The sequence below is a fragment of the Palaemon carinicauda genome, chromosome 19, assembly GCF_036898095.1.
Source record: "Palaemon carinicauda isolate YSFRI2023 chromosome 19, ASM3689809v2, whole genome shotgun sequence".
Taxonomy (NCBI): Eukaryota; Metazoa; Arthropoda; class Malacostraca; order Decapoda; family Palaemonidae; genus Palaemon; species Palaemon carinicauda.
The window spans coordinates 95,703,613-95,716,120 of NC_090743.1; positions in this window are offsets into that span (position 1 = coordinate 95,703,613).

Here is a 12,508-nt window from a genome sequence, read left to right on the forward strand (position 1 = left end):
TATATATCATTTCATATGGTTGGTTCCCAGACATGGGACCATTGTATAATATATTTTTTGCGCCCAGACCCGGGAGCCATCATCATATATGTTTTTGGTGCCCAGACCCAGGATCGAGTGAGTTTGTTTTAAATATTGGTGATAACTGGGCTGTGTTTTGATTAAAGGTTTTGAACAAATTCAGTGTAGATAGGATTTTGTATATTTTTAGGATATAATTTTTGGGAGAAGTATAAAATTATCTCTTAAAGAACAAGATGGCACAATTTAATATCAAAGAGTTTTTGAACAACCCAAATGTTCAGGAATTGTCAGAAGCTAATGTAACTAAATCTTAGTGGCTCTCTATCTTAATGGCATGTGGTAGTCATGCAAAGAGTGGGATGATTAAAGCCCAAATCAAGTGTCAAGCCTTGGAAGAGTTGATAAATTCAGGAAAATTGTCGGAAGAAAATATAGTAGCACCTCGTGAACTATTGGAGGAAGCTGAGGAAGATATTTTAGAGAAGCAAGGACCAGTTAACCCACAAACTGAAGGCATGTAAGCAGATGATGGTAGAACGAGAAGAAAGAGAGAGAGGATGGGAAGAAATGGAAGAAAGACAAGAAGAAAGACAGGCTGAAGAAGCAAGACATGCGAGGAAGATGAAAGAAATATAAAGAGAATGAGAAGAAAAAGAGAAGGAATAGGCAAGTGAGATTGCGCGACATACGAGGGAGTTGGAGCTGTTGAACGCCCGTGCACACTCGGCATCGCAGACAGAGGCGACCCTTGCTAGGCACAAACCTGATTTTAATGTGTCGGATGCCCAGAGGTTAATTCAAGGTTCACAGAAGAAGCTCCAGATGAGTTCTTTGATCATTTTGAAACGGTCACATCGATGATGGAATGACCAGAAGATAAATGGTCTGTGTTATTGCAGAGTTTATTGATTAGGAAGGGCCGCAGTGCATACCTTTCCTTCTCTCAGGAACAGAAGAAGGAGTATCAGGAATTGAAGAGGAGCGTGCTGCAAGTGTATCAGATGACACCTGAATATTATAATGAAAGATTCCGAAGTTTGAGGAAGGACGAGAAAATTCTTTTCCTGGATTACCTTTAAAAGGTACGGCGATATTGTAAAAGATGGACAGAGGCTGCTAACGTGAGGGAGATGGCTGATATAGAAGAATTGATGATACTAGAACTGTATCTACGAGGAATTCCTGAACATACTCGAGCGTACTTGAGAGAGAGAAAGGTGAAGAAACTTGATAAAGCTGCTTTGCTGAGTTAAGATTATAATATTATCAGCCGTAAACCATCCTCGGGTACTCGCCGAACTATGGAAACCAGTTAAAAAATAACTAAGTAAACAAGTTCAACACTTACAGCGGAAGTATCACAGGTACTGTTCCTAAGGAGAATGCAATACAGTAGTACCACAGCAACAATCGTCGAAATGTCCTCCTTCAATTATCATGAAAGATGTGCAGAAGGTTGATATTGTCTGTTTTAAGTGTGGCAAGAGAGGCCATATCAGTATGAAATGTTGGTCAAACCAACCGAAAGCAGTTGCCCAATTAATTAAGGATAATTCGACTTCACACAATGCAAAGACGAAGAAACAATCGGGAAAGGACGAAGAGGAAAATAAACCAGCCAATGTTTACGCGACGAACAGGACAAACCCAAACAGAGTGGATACTTTTAAACCATATATTTATGAGGGTATGTTAGCAGCAACAGACGGGAATGAGCGAACCCTACCAGGATACTGCGCGACACAGATTGTAACCATAGTGTGGTGGTATGAGGAGTACACCCATTGATGGAACAGTCTGTCATACGGGACTCGGTTATTTTAAAGGGATTTGTAGATGAGGAGGTTACCCCTATTTTCCGTTTGAAACTGTCATGCCAGTTGGTGATAGGTAATTTTGACTTTGCGGTAAAAACTTCATTGGCTATCAAAGGAATAGACGTCCTGCTGGGTAATGAGGTTGGTGGAGCGTTGTTTGTGCCTTGTCCCATTGTAACAGAAAAACGATTGAAGTATAGTTCTATGTATCATTTAGTGACTAAAAATATAAATTGAAATCCAAATACCAAATTGCTGATAAATTAAAAGTATAATGAAAAAATATTAGAAAATGTAAATATTTTTTTAAATAACAACAACATCAACAATAATAATAATAATGATTAAAAATTTTATTACGAAAAAACACAAATGCAAATGAGAAATTATCAGAAAAGTATATATCAAACATAATTATATATAGATATAAATAAAATAAAAAGAAAAAAAATCACATGAACAAAAAAGAAAATTAACATCTGTGTACTTACATCGCTGCCTCATTTGGGAATGTACATTTTGAGCGAATAGCGGCATCTGAATGGTACCAACTGTTTGTCCACAGTGAGATGAGGCCTTTGGGACTAATTTCTATGATAATTAGCTACCACATGGTCAAAGGTTTTTATAATTAGAGCGAGACAGTCCTGTCTCACCCTCTCTGCATGGGTGGCCACATCCTTGAAGTGTAGAATTCTTACCAAAAGGGCAAATGGACCCTCGTTCATTGTACACCTATACGAATGATGGCCCTCAGAGCTGTCCAATATGTCACATGTTGTCGTATGGTTCTCCTACCAGACTGCTTAAATGATTAGAATTCCAATAAAACAATTGAGCTTCGTCAGGTTCCAGTCCCTAAGTGCAACATTTCTCTAGTGATATAATCTGCCCCTCAAAAGATCAAGCTATCATTGCAATGCATGATCATCTCTACCAGTATCCAATCATCCAAAAAGAGCTAAGAAATGTTGAACACTTTCTCGCTCCTAACGTGTCAGAAGTGGAACCACCAGGTTCAGTCCTTGGTGAAAACATGTTGGGGAGAGAAAGGTTTGGGTGCCTATGCTAGTGAGTACTGTCAGAACCTTGAAGTAAATCTGCATCAATATGTAGAATTGGGGTCCCCTTGGGTGGATAGAGTTCACCTCTCCGCCCCTTGCTGCTCTTCTCCTCAACTTGGGTGGGATTATTGGAAGCAGACGTCCCATCACGTGAGTTTGAGGCTTGGTGACACATTATTATTTTCCTGGTACACGTGGTCACAACAAGCAAATGTCCCCTAATATCCTCCTCATCACCCTCGTCATCTTCAACTCTTCTGGGGACAATTTCAGAATCATCTTTAACTTCCTCACAACTCTCTCCAACTGAGCTAAGTAAAGTTCCCCATCTTTGCCGTCCTCAGAGATGTCGGTAATTTCCAAACTGTCATCAACAAAACTTTCTATTTCCATTAAGAATGAGTTGATGGCATCCATCCCCAAAGAATTTTTCCTGCTGGCGATTATTGAAGAGAACTGTAATGAAATAAAAACATTTAGAAAATAGCATTCAAAGACAAATAAAATAAATGTCAAAACAGTATATGAAATAGCCAACCCTACTACTAAGCATGTGATAGGAACACCATCTATCCAGACTTTCCAAAAATAGCAAACTATACAAGTAATAACACTAATGCACAGCATAATATCATATAAAATCATCTTAAATCCTACTTCAAACATAAAAAAATAAAAAATTAAACAACCCTTACAAACCATAAATACAAAAGTTAAACATTACAAAAAGTAGACCAAAACTGGTGGCAGTGGAAATTAGAAGGATCTTAGGGAAGCAAGTCAGAATATAAAAATTAATTCAAATACGAGCCTACTTTACGCAAGTTAACGATTAAATAAAATTTACATCAAAACGACGGGTAGAAGCAAAATGATCGCGGATAACAACAAAGTTTATCAAGATTGTTTTTAAATACAACACCTGAAGTGACATAGTGGGGACGAGAAGCAGCAAAACCTCCACGGATAACAAGCGGGTTTAAAATTTTTTTTTTTTCGAACACAACACATGACTGGAACATTCCTGCATGAATAGACTAAACCGTTCATGGAAAAATATGATTTATTCTTTTATGAGTGATTGCTGCTGTTAAGCATAAAGACACGAGTTGAAGGAAGAACAGAAATAATTGTCTATACATCAATATTTACTTTGTATGTTGCCCATATAATTTTTTGGCACCCATCTAATACTTGTATGTAGAATTAGATTGAAACAAAAAAAAACAGTAATTCAAAAGAGAATTAATTGATTTTCTAAAAAAATACATTAATAAACTTCCATAACAACTGTCTTGAGAAGGAGAAGAACCAATTTAGGAATATGTTCACTACAACGAACCTGAAACTAAATGAATCTTTTGTTTCCTGTAATTGTTTGGTTTGAAATTTGTTCTTCTCCTTCTCCAAAATGAATATAGAAGATGAATGCAGCATTCAGCTTTTGCTAAATCCTTTGATTAATTGTAACTTAAGAAATACTGTTGGAAGACAGCAACAAAGTCATTGTAACTGCTTAGAGACAATAGCTTACAGAAGACAAACTTCATTCAGACGAACAGAGAGTGCCAAGTTAGACACTAACAGAAATTCAGTAATTCATATTCTTATTCACAACCTATACCCACTGCTGTTATTTCTCAGGTATAAAAGGAGAATATCAAAATAAAGAAAGCCTTATTATTGTTTGATGTAAAATATTCAGATGTCGGTGTTACATCAAATAGGGAAAGTTTTTAGAATACCATTACTTTACAGAATTTCAATCGGAATGTTTTCTTTTATTGAAGTCGGTAAGAGAGAAAAATATGCGATTAAACCTCCAGGAGTTCTTGAATGACAACTACGATAGACATTCCATGCTCTCGTTAAACGGAACAATGAAACCAGGTTGAATGGTTTATTCTAAGGATGCTTTTTTTTTGTGAGGAAGTTAGCCAGTTACTAGATCTTAACGTAATCCTTGCATGTGTGGCCTATTTTGAGAAAAGGAAAGGAACCCCATGAAAAAGACTACTTCAGTACCATCTGAAAGAATAACACGAACAGTACATAGAGTGACAGAAGAAATGCAAAAACAAATCAAAATAAAGGTTCAAGATGGTACATTTATACCTTCTAGTTGTAGCAATGGTAGTTTCCAGCATTCTAGGGAAGAAAAAAAAAGATTACAACGAAAATAACACTGGTTTACAAAATAAAAAAAAGATTTGGTCTGAGGCAAGAATGGGGATAGGTGTTTTTTTGCTAATTTGGGTGTGCTGAATTCAAATTTATAAATAGTTTTGCTCTATCACCTCTAGTTTTCTGGCTTTTAAATAGTCTCCTTTTAGTATAAACAGAGAATATATGTGCACATTTCAAAAGTTGCAGCAGCTTCTAACAGATAAAACAGGATAGATAAAGAACACTGAATGAATCAATATACTTGGATGACACAATTACACAATTCATAGTACCACAGACAGTAAAAAGTGTGTTTTCTTAGAAGATCTGGAGTATTTTGCTTCCGGGATGTCACGCAAGAGCATCCAGCAGAAGTCTCCCATCATGCCGGGGTTCCATTTGCCTTGATAGTTGCTCTCCATCTTCGTAATGTCTTAGTGGAATCTTTCTCCATGCTCATCACTCACTGCTCCAAGGTTTGGCAGGAAGAAGTTAAGGTGGGAATAGATAAAAGGAATCTCGAGTGACATTCGGCACCTCATATCCTCGTAAGACTTTAGCAGCTTTTCAATACGGGCTTGGTAATCTGTTATGCGTGTGTTACCAAGGAAGCCACTACAGACTGACTTGAATGCTTCCCATGCTCTCAGTTCCTTTAAGTTAGGAGGCTCCTCAAAATCAGTATCCTTCAGCACTTCTCGGATCTGAGGTCCGACAAAGATGCCCTCTTTGAGCTTAGCAGCACTAACACCTGGGAACACGGTAGACAAGTGTTGGAAGGCAGCACCATTTTTGTCCAATGCCTTCACGAAATTCTTCATCAAACCAAGCTTGATGTGAAGAGGAGGAAGAAGCACCTTATTCATGTCCACCAGGGGATTCTCCTTGATGCTGTGTTTGCCAGGAACAAAAGTGCTTCTTTCTGCTTGTAATGCTGGGATACAGCTCGATTATCCCAGAGACAGAGAAAACACCAGTACTTTGAGAAGCCCACTTGCATACCCATAAGAAGACCAATGACCTTGAGGTCCCCACACAGACTCCATTGGTACTCGCTCTACTTAATAGTTTCGAAAATAAGCTCCATATTGTCATAGGACTCCTTTAGATGGACAGAGTGTGCAATGGGAATGCTGGGATATTTATTCCCGTTGTGCAGAAGTACAGCCTTGAGACTTCGCTTGGAAGAGTCTATGGAAAAACACCAGTCTGAAGGATTATGTGGCAAACCAAGGGGCGTGAACAAGTCAGGTATGTTTGTGCAGTAGCACAACTTGTTTTCCATGTCGAAAAAGGAAGCAAGGTCATTGTTCCGATTCCTGAAACTGGTGAGCCTTATATCTTCCTGGACTAGGTTCCACTGTTTAAGCCGAGAAGCCAAGAGTTCTGACTGCTGTTTTGACAGATACAAATCACAAGCAAGATCATTCAGGTCTTCTTGCGTGATCTAGTGTAGCTCGTTGCCACTTGTTCTTGAATATGTAGACTCAATATCTTCTAAAGATATTGACTCAGCAGAATCCTCCCTTGAAGGCATTTCTTCATCTGATGAAAGAAGATCCTTATTTACTGGATGTGTGGGTACAGGAAGATCATCTAAATGGGGAATGGGTCTCATAGCAGATGGGAGGTTGGGATATTTGATCTTTTTCCTAGAAAATGCATTGAAACCAGTTATATTAGTTAAACAAAAATAACAATCATTTGCGTGGCTTCGTGGCTCTCCAAACCATCGGGACTGCAAAGTAGAAAGCCGCTTTCTTGCCATTAAACCATGCAGTTAGTCCATTGTAGCAGGGTTTACAACAGATGTGTGGAGCCCAAGACTTGTCCTGATCACCAATTTTACTGTCAAAATAGTGAAAGTAGGCAGTTCTGAGGAGGGAAGTGATGGTTCGACGCTGTGCAACTGTTCTGAAGTCCCCACACAAGTAGAAGAAAGAATTGGCCTTGCTGAGGCATCCTCGATGTTTTGACGTGCTTGAAGCCATTGGAGAAACTAGAAATATAACAAAGTAAAACTAAATCATATGCAAGGCAATAAATGTGCATTGGAAAATGTAATACTAATATTTAGCTACCCAAAAGATGTGTAACACAATAGTTGAGGGACACTAACCTCCTGCGCCACCTGCGAGACAACCTCTTTCAATGACTGCCAGAGCACTACTGAGTGTGGATTGAGACCTGCTGCCCTAACTGCCAAAATCCGTCTTGATATAAAATTATGTATATAATATAATGCAACCACTTACATTTAGTGCATAATAACTAAAAAATAAGCCATAAATCTCACAATATAAGAATTAACCCTGAATGCATATACGCCTTTATGTACCGTATATGCACAAAATGCACGCTATGCATATCTAAAAAAAACTAGAGGTGATGAGTAAAACGGATTCAAATTTGAATTCAGCACCCCAAAATTAGGTAAAGACGGGAATTTTTGTGCTTGCCCCCCAATTTCTTTGTAAACTACTGTAAGATACACTTACAAAAAAAAAAAAAAAAAAAAAAAAAAGTTCGTCTAAAAAATAACCCTCTTAAAAGGAATAAATGTGTCGTAAAGGGTAAATCTGATGTAACTTATTAGAAATAACAGTAGCCATAATGGTTTTAAGTAAAAAAACAACAAACAGTCTTCAGGCACGAAAAGTAAATTTTCAGAATCCGACGCGAGGGCTAATTTAGATAGCGTAAATTTTGGTTATAACAACCACACCACGGCTGAGTGCTGTACAAAAAAATTATATTTGAAATAATCTAGGACATTTAGTGGAACAACACTGAAATGAATAATAATAATAATATTATAATAATAATAATAATAATAATAATAATAATAATAATAATAATAATAATAATAATAATACAGTAATAATGATAATAATAATTAATTAGGAAGTTTTCTGCAAAGTAGTTATGCTAACTATATCTCACGAAATAACGCATCTTAAATACCACAAACTGCAGAGAATAGAGCATCTAAGGCAACATATTTTACGGGTATTCAAAGGAACACTGTATCTCAGAACGAACAAGGAATAGAACATAGAACCTCACGTTCACAATTCTTTTATATGATGAGTGTAAATCAAATTTACCCAAAGCAGAATTACAGATAGAAAGGAAGAGTTATTTGATTCGGGAAGCTCTGTAAATATCATAGAAATTAGAACATTGACAAAATATTCATATCCTACCCACATACGATATTAAATGCGAAAGTAAAAAACTACAGGATATAACATGGAATAAAGTAAAGAAAAAAAATTGGGAAAGATGGGGTTAGAAATAAAAGATTTGTCTCTTAGATGCAAAAAGACGTTAGGTGTTTTCCAATATACATCATCACCAGCAAAGCTTTGATGTCTTTTCAGACTATGCAATATGTGCAATTCTAATGGATTGACAAAACATAAGGTTGACATTATTAAGTAAGCATAAAAGTGTATGTTTTCAACTGAACATAGACAAGTCCTGTTTAAATTCGGCCAGCTTCAATGGACAGCTTTGACAGGTAAAGTAATCATAACATAAACTAAGAGAAAGGAGGAGTTAGTACCGTATATATTTCATACACACTCGTAAATTACCCTTATCGCTTGTCTGCAACCTGTCTCGGACAGCTCTCCTGAGCAGGTGAATGTTCTTCATGCTCTTTGTTACGACGCCTACTCGAACCTGTACATGATGCCATTTCGATGTCAATACCTTGCATTTGAAAGATCTGATAACCAAAGTCAGCACCCTTATACACAGTCACTTCACCACCTTCAAGACCTTCAATGCTTCCCCTCCTGACAAAGAGGACAACTATTCAACATTCACGGAATCTGACGTGAATGTGGTAGGACACAGGCACACACCTAATAAAAATAAGAAAAAAAATAAATAATAATAATAATAATAATAATAATAATAATAATAATAGTAATAATAATAACATACAACAACAACAACAACAACAATAATAATAATAATAATAATAATAATAATAATAATAATAATAATAATAATAATAATATCACGATAACTCCCCTTTTCCATATCTAAGACAAAAATAACTCGCCCAACTGCTTCGTAAGCCTCAACCATGCCTGAGTTTTATGTTTTTGAAGTCCATCTTGTTATTGTGAATGGAAAAATAAATCAGAAATAGGAACCCTTTCACTGCATTCTTTTATAAACACACTGATAATATCAATATTACATCATAAAAAGCCTCCATATAACATAATAATACTCTCTATTCGGCTAATGCATGATATTTACTTATCTGTCCTTTTAATCATTGACGATATTTACCTCCACCAACGAAGTTGAAAGGAGGTTAGGTTTTACCCTCTATTTATATGTTTGTGTGTTTCTTTGTGTGTGTTTGTTTGTGAACAGCTTCCTGGCCACAACTTTTATCATAGAGTAATGAAACTTCCAGCGATTAACTCATATGTAAACAGCCTGAAATGATTAAATTTTGGAAGGTCAAGGTCACAGGTCACAGCAAGCAAAATGTCCAATTCCCGTGATCAACCATAACTGTGGACATCGTTGTCACAGATACTTCAAACTTGGTTAATATTTGAGTGTATAAAAATCCACGCCAACTAATACATATTAAGGTCAAAGGCCAAGGACAAAATTGAGCAAAAGGTCAAGAAATAAGTTGCAGTGGTGGAGGTCTACGCTTTACCGAGGGCCTGTCTAGTTTAGAATAATTCCATCCAATATGCAGAAGGTTTAAAAAAGAGGAAACTCTATTAATAGTTTACCTAAAATATTATTGAAAGAAGTTGAAATCCAATATTTCTTAATTTGAAAAAAAAGAAGTTTTTGCTCTATATCTCCTTGCATTTCTGAGATAAAATTTAACAATCCCGATTTTCCAACATATGGAAAAAAGATCCCATTGACATGCCCTTCTTGATTGACAATTAGCATAACTCTACATACTAGAATTAGTTTTTCTCATGTCAAATATAATTACCAAGTATCATTTGTGTTGTACTATCCTGTTAGCAAGCTCTTTACAAACGCTGTGAGGGATATTTAATTGGTAAAAAAAAAAAAAACACACATTAAATTACAACTCATTTATATTTTCCGATTTGCATTAAGGGGACAAACCATTTAAAGAATCCTTATTGCCTGTCAAGACCAGCAAGTCCTGTAGCGCATACCTCTCTTGTATAGGCAATCTTGTTCAAGTACCTCTTGGCATGTCATCCATAACATATTAATTGTGTTGTGGTACTGTTATTTCGCTATCAAGTAAATTTGAGGAGCTATCAACACCGTCCAAATCACTATAATTTTCATGATTAGCGCAGTTTTTGCCTGTTCATGAAATCAAACTAGTCCTGCGTCGTCGTCAATGAATCATTAAAGTTAAAAGAATCTGATGGCAAATAATATTATGATAAGACGTCTTCAGAACAATATGTAGCCTTTAATCTTGAATTCTGTGAGTAAATAAATCCTGTTTCCCTAAAACATCAGTGCTAACGACATCATGTGCTCCTAATCCTAAAAAAAAAATAATAAAATAATTCCCTCTTTCATTCTTCAATATCATAGCTGCATATCAGGAATTATTTGATTAATAAAGAACAACGTGTCTGGATCTACACAATATACTGTATATATATATATATATATATATATATATATATATATATATATATATATATATATATATATATATATATATATTATATAGATGGTCCCGTGTCTGGGAGCCAAAATATAGTATCATATATATTACAGGTGGTAAGCTATACAGCCTCCCGAGTTCCAAACTTAACTGTTTGTTTTTGCATTAAATCTGTTACACTTAAAAATATTAACACCCGAGCTCTGAGACAGTTAAATAACTCCAGTCAGCAATATACAAAAGCACTGAATATCCAAAGGTCTCTTAAATACACTCAAAACAAAACTGGGTAATTATTATTAAGAACTATTGAAAACCACCTCGTACTGCGATTCATTAACAGGATACGAGGGAGTATGAAATAAACAATAGCAATTGAGATAATACACTCTTTACAAAAATGAATGTATTCTATATATATTACAACACTTTGAAAGAATCTACATAAAAACAAAAATAAATAACTCGAAATATTAAGTCTGAACTAAACTTAGATTAAGACAAAAAAATATTACGCTCTGAAAATTATATAATCACTTGAATTGAAACCTTAGACTAAAACAAAAGAAATACTTACACTCTGTAAATTATATAATCACTTGACTTGAAATATTAAGTCTGAATAAAACCTTAGACTAAGTCACAAGAAATAATTACACTCTAATGCATAAACTCTTAAAGATCTTACATAAAGTAACTGATAAACTTACTAACTTTATGAATTTACTTGCGCAGAGCCAATTACAAAAATTTACACAATGCCAACACTCACCACAACACAATATATTTAAAATCACCTGCCAAATTTACAGCAATGTTTTAACTCTCTACACACGATATACTTTCGGGCACAAAATCTCTTTGGAAAGGACACACTATAGGTACTGAGAGAAAGTGAGGGAGGCACTTTGGCTCTTTCACAGGACGGCTGCTTCTCAATTAGCTACTTCCAGAAGATTCTAGGACCGATAGCTGGAAGCTTGGGAGTTGGCCTAAGGGTGTAAGGTTGCCAAAAATTACTCTCGAATGCATACCGACACAACACGTGACGGCTCTCTCTCACAGCTAGCTCTGCCCACCTTTGTCTTCGGAAATAAAAAAAGATACAATCTAACACTAGGATTTTCGAGACCATTCCAAAACAGGTGGCAGACAAAAGAATTGTGTATTTTCTCACAAACATCATGCAATACCTCGTAAGAATATAAGAAACATTTACATAAGCCCTTGCTCATATCTTGTGTGGATAATGTAATATTCTTAACAGTTTACATAAGACTTCGTAACAAAAATACGTGAAAGAAAAGTTAATTCTTAAAAATAATGTAAATTTACAGATGCCGAGAGAAAGATGGATGACCTCTTAAAATATTGTAACGAAGAAAACTTTTTTTTCTGTGTTAGAAGACCAGTCTACCATAATCCTGATGCCAGCTTCTGGAGAGTTTCAAGAAAATGTCTACAATGGTCACAAGGGATAAACTACAATTTTCTCGCCGTCCTTCTTGAATCCTGCCCAAGCAGTCTTCCTGTTGTTGTATGAATTGAAGCATGCTGTTTCATAAGTGCAAGGCAGACATAGCAGTGCGCTCTTCTTTTCCTATCAAGGAAAGACAATCCAGTACCACAGATTGGGCAAATTGGCTTATATACCGCTTCGACGAAGTCCGTTTCTGCGAAGTCGTTTTAAGCAATATTTTTCAAGCGATGGTCCTTTTCATCAGAACTATTTAAAGGATGAGCAGTTTAAGCAGTGAGCAGTATAAGTGCGCTTAGAAGTG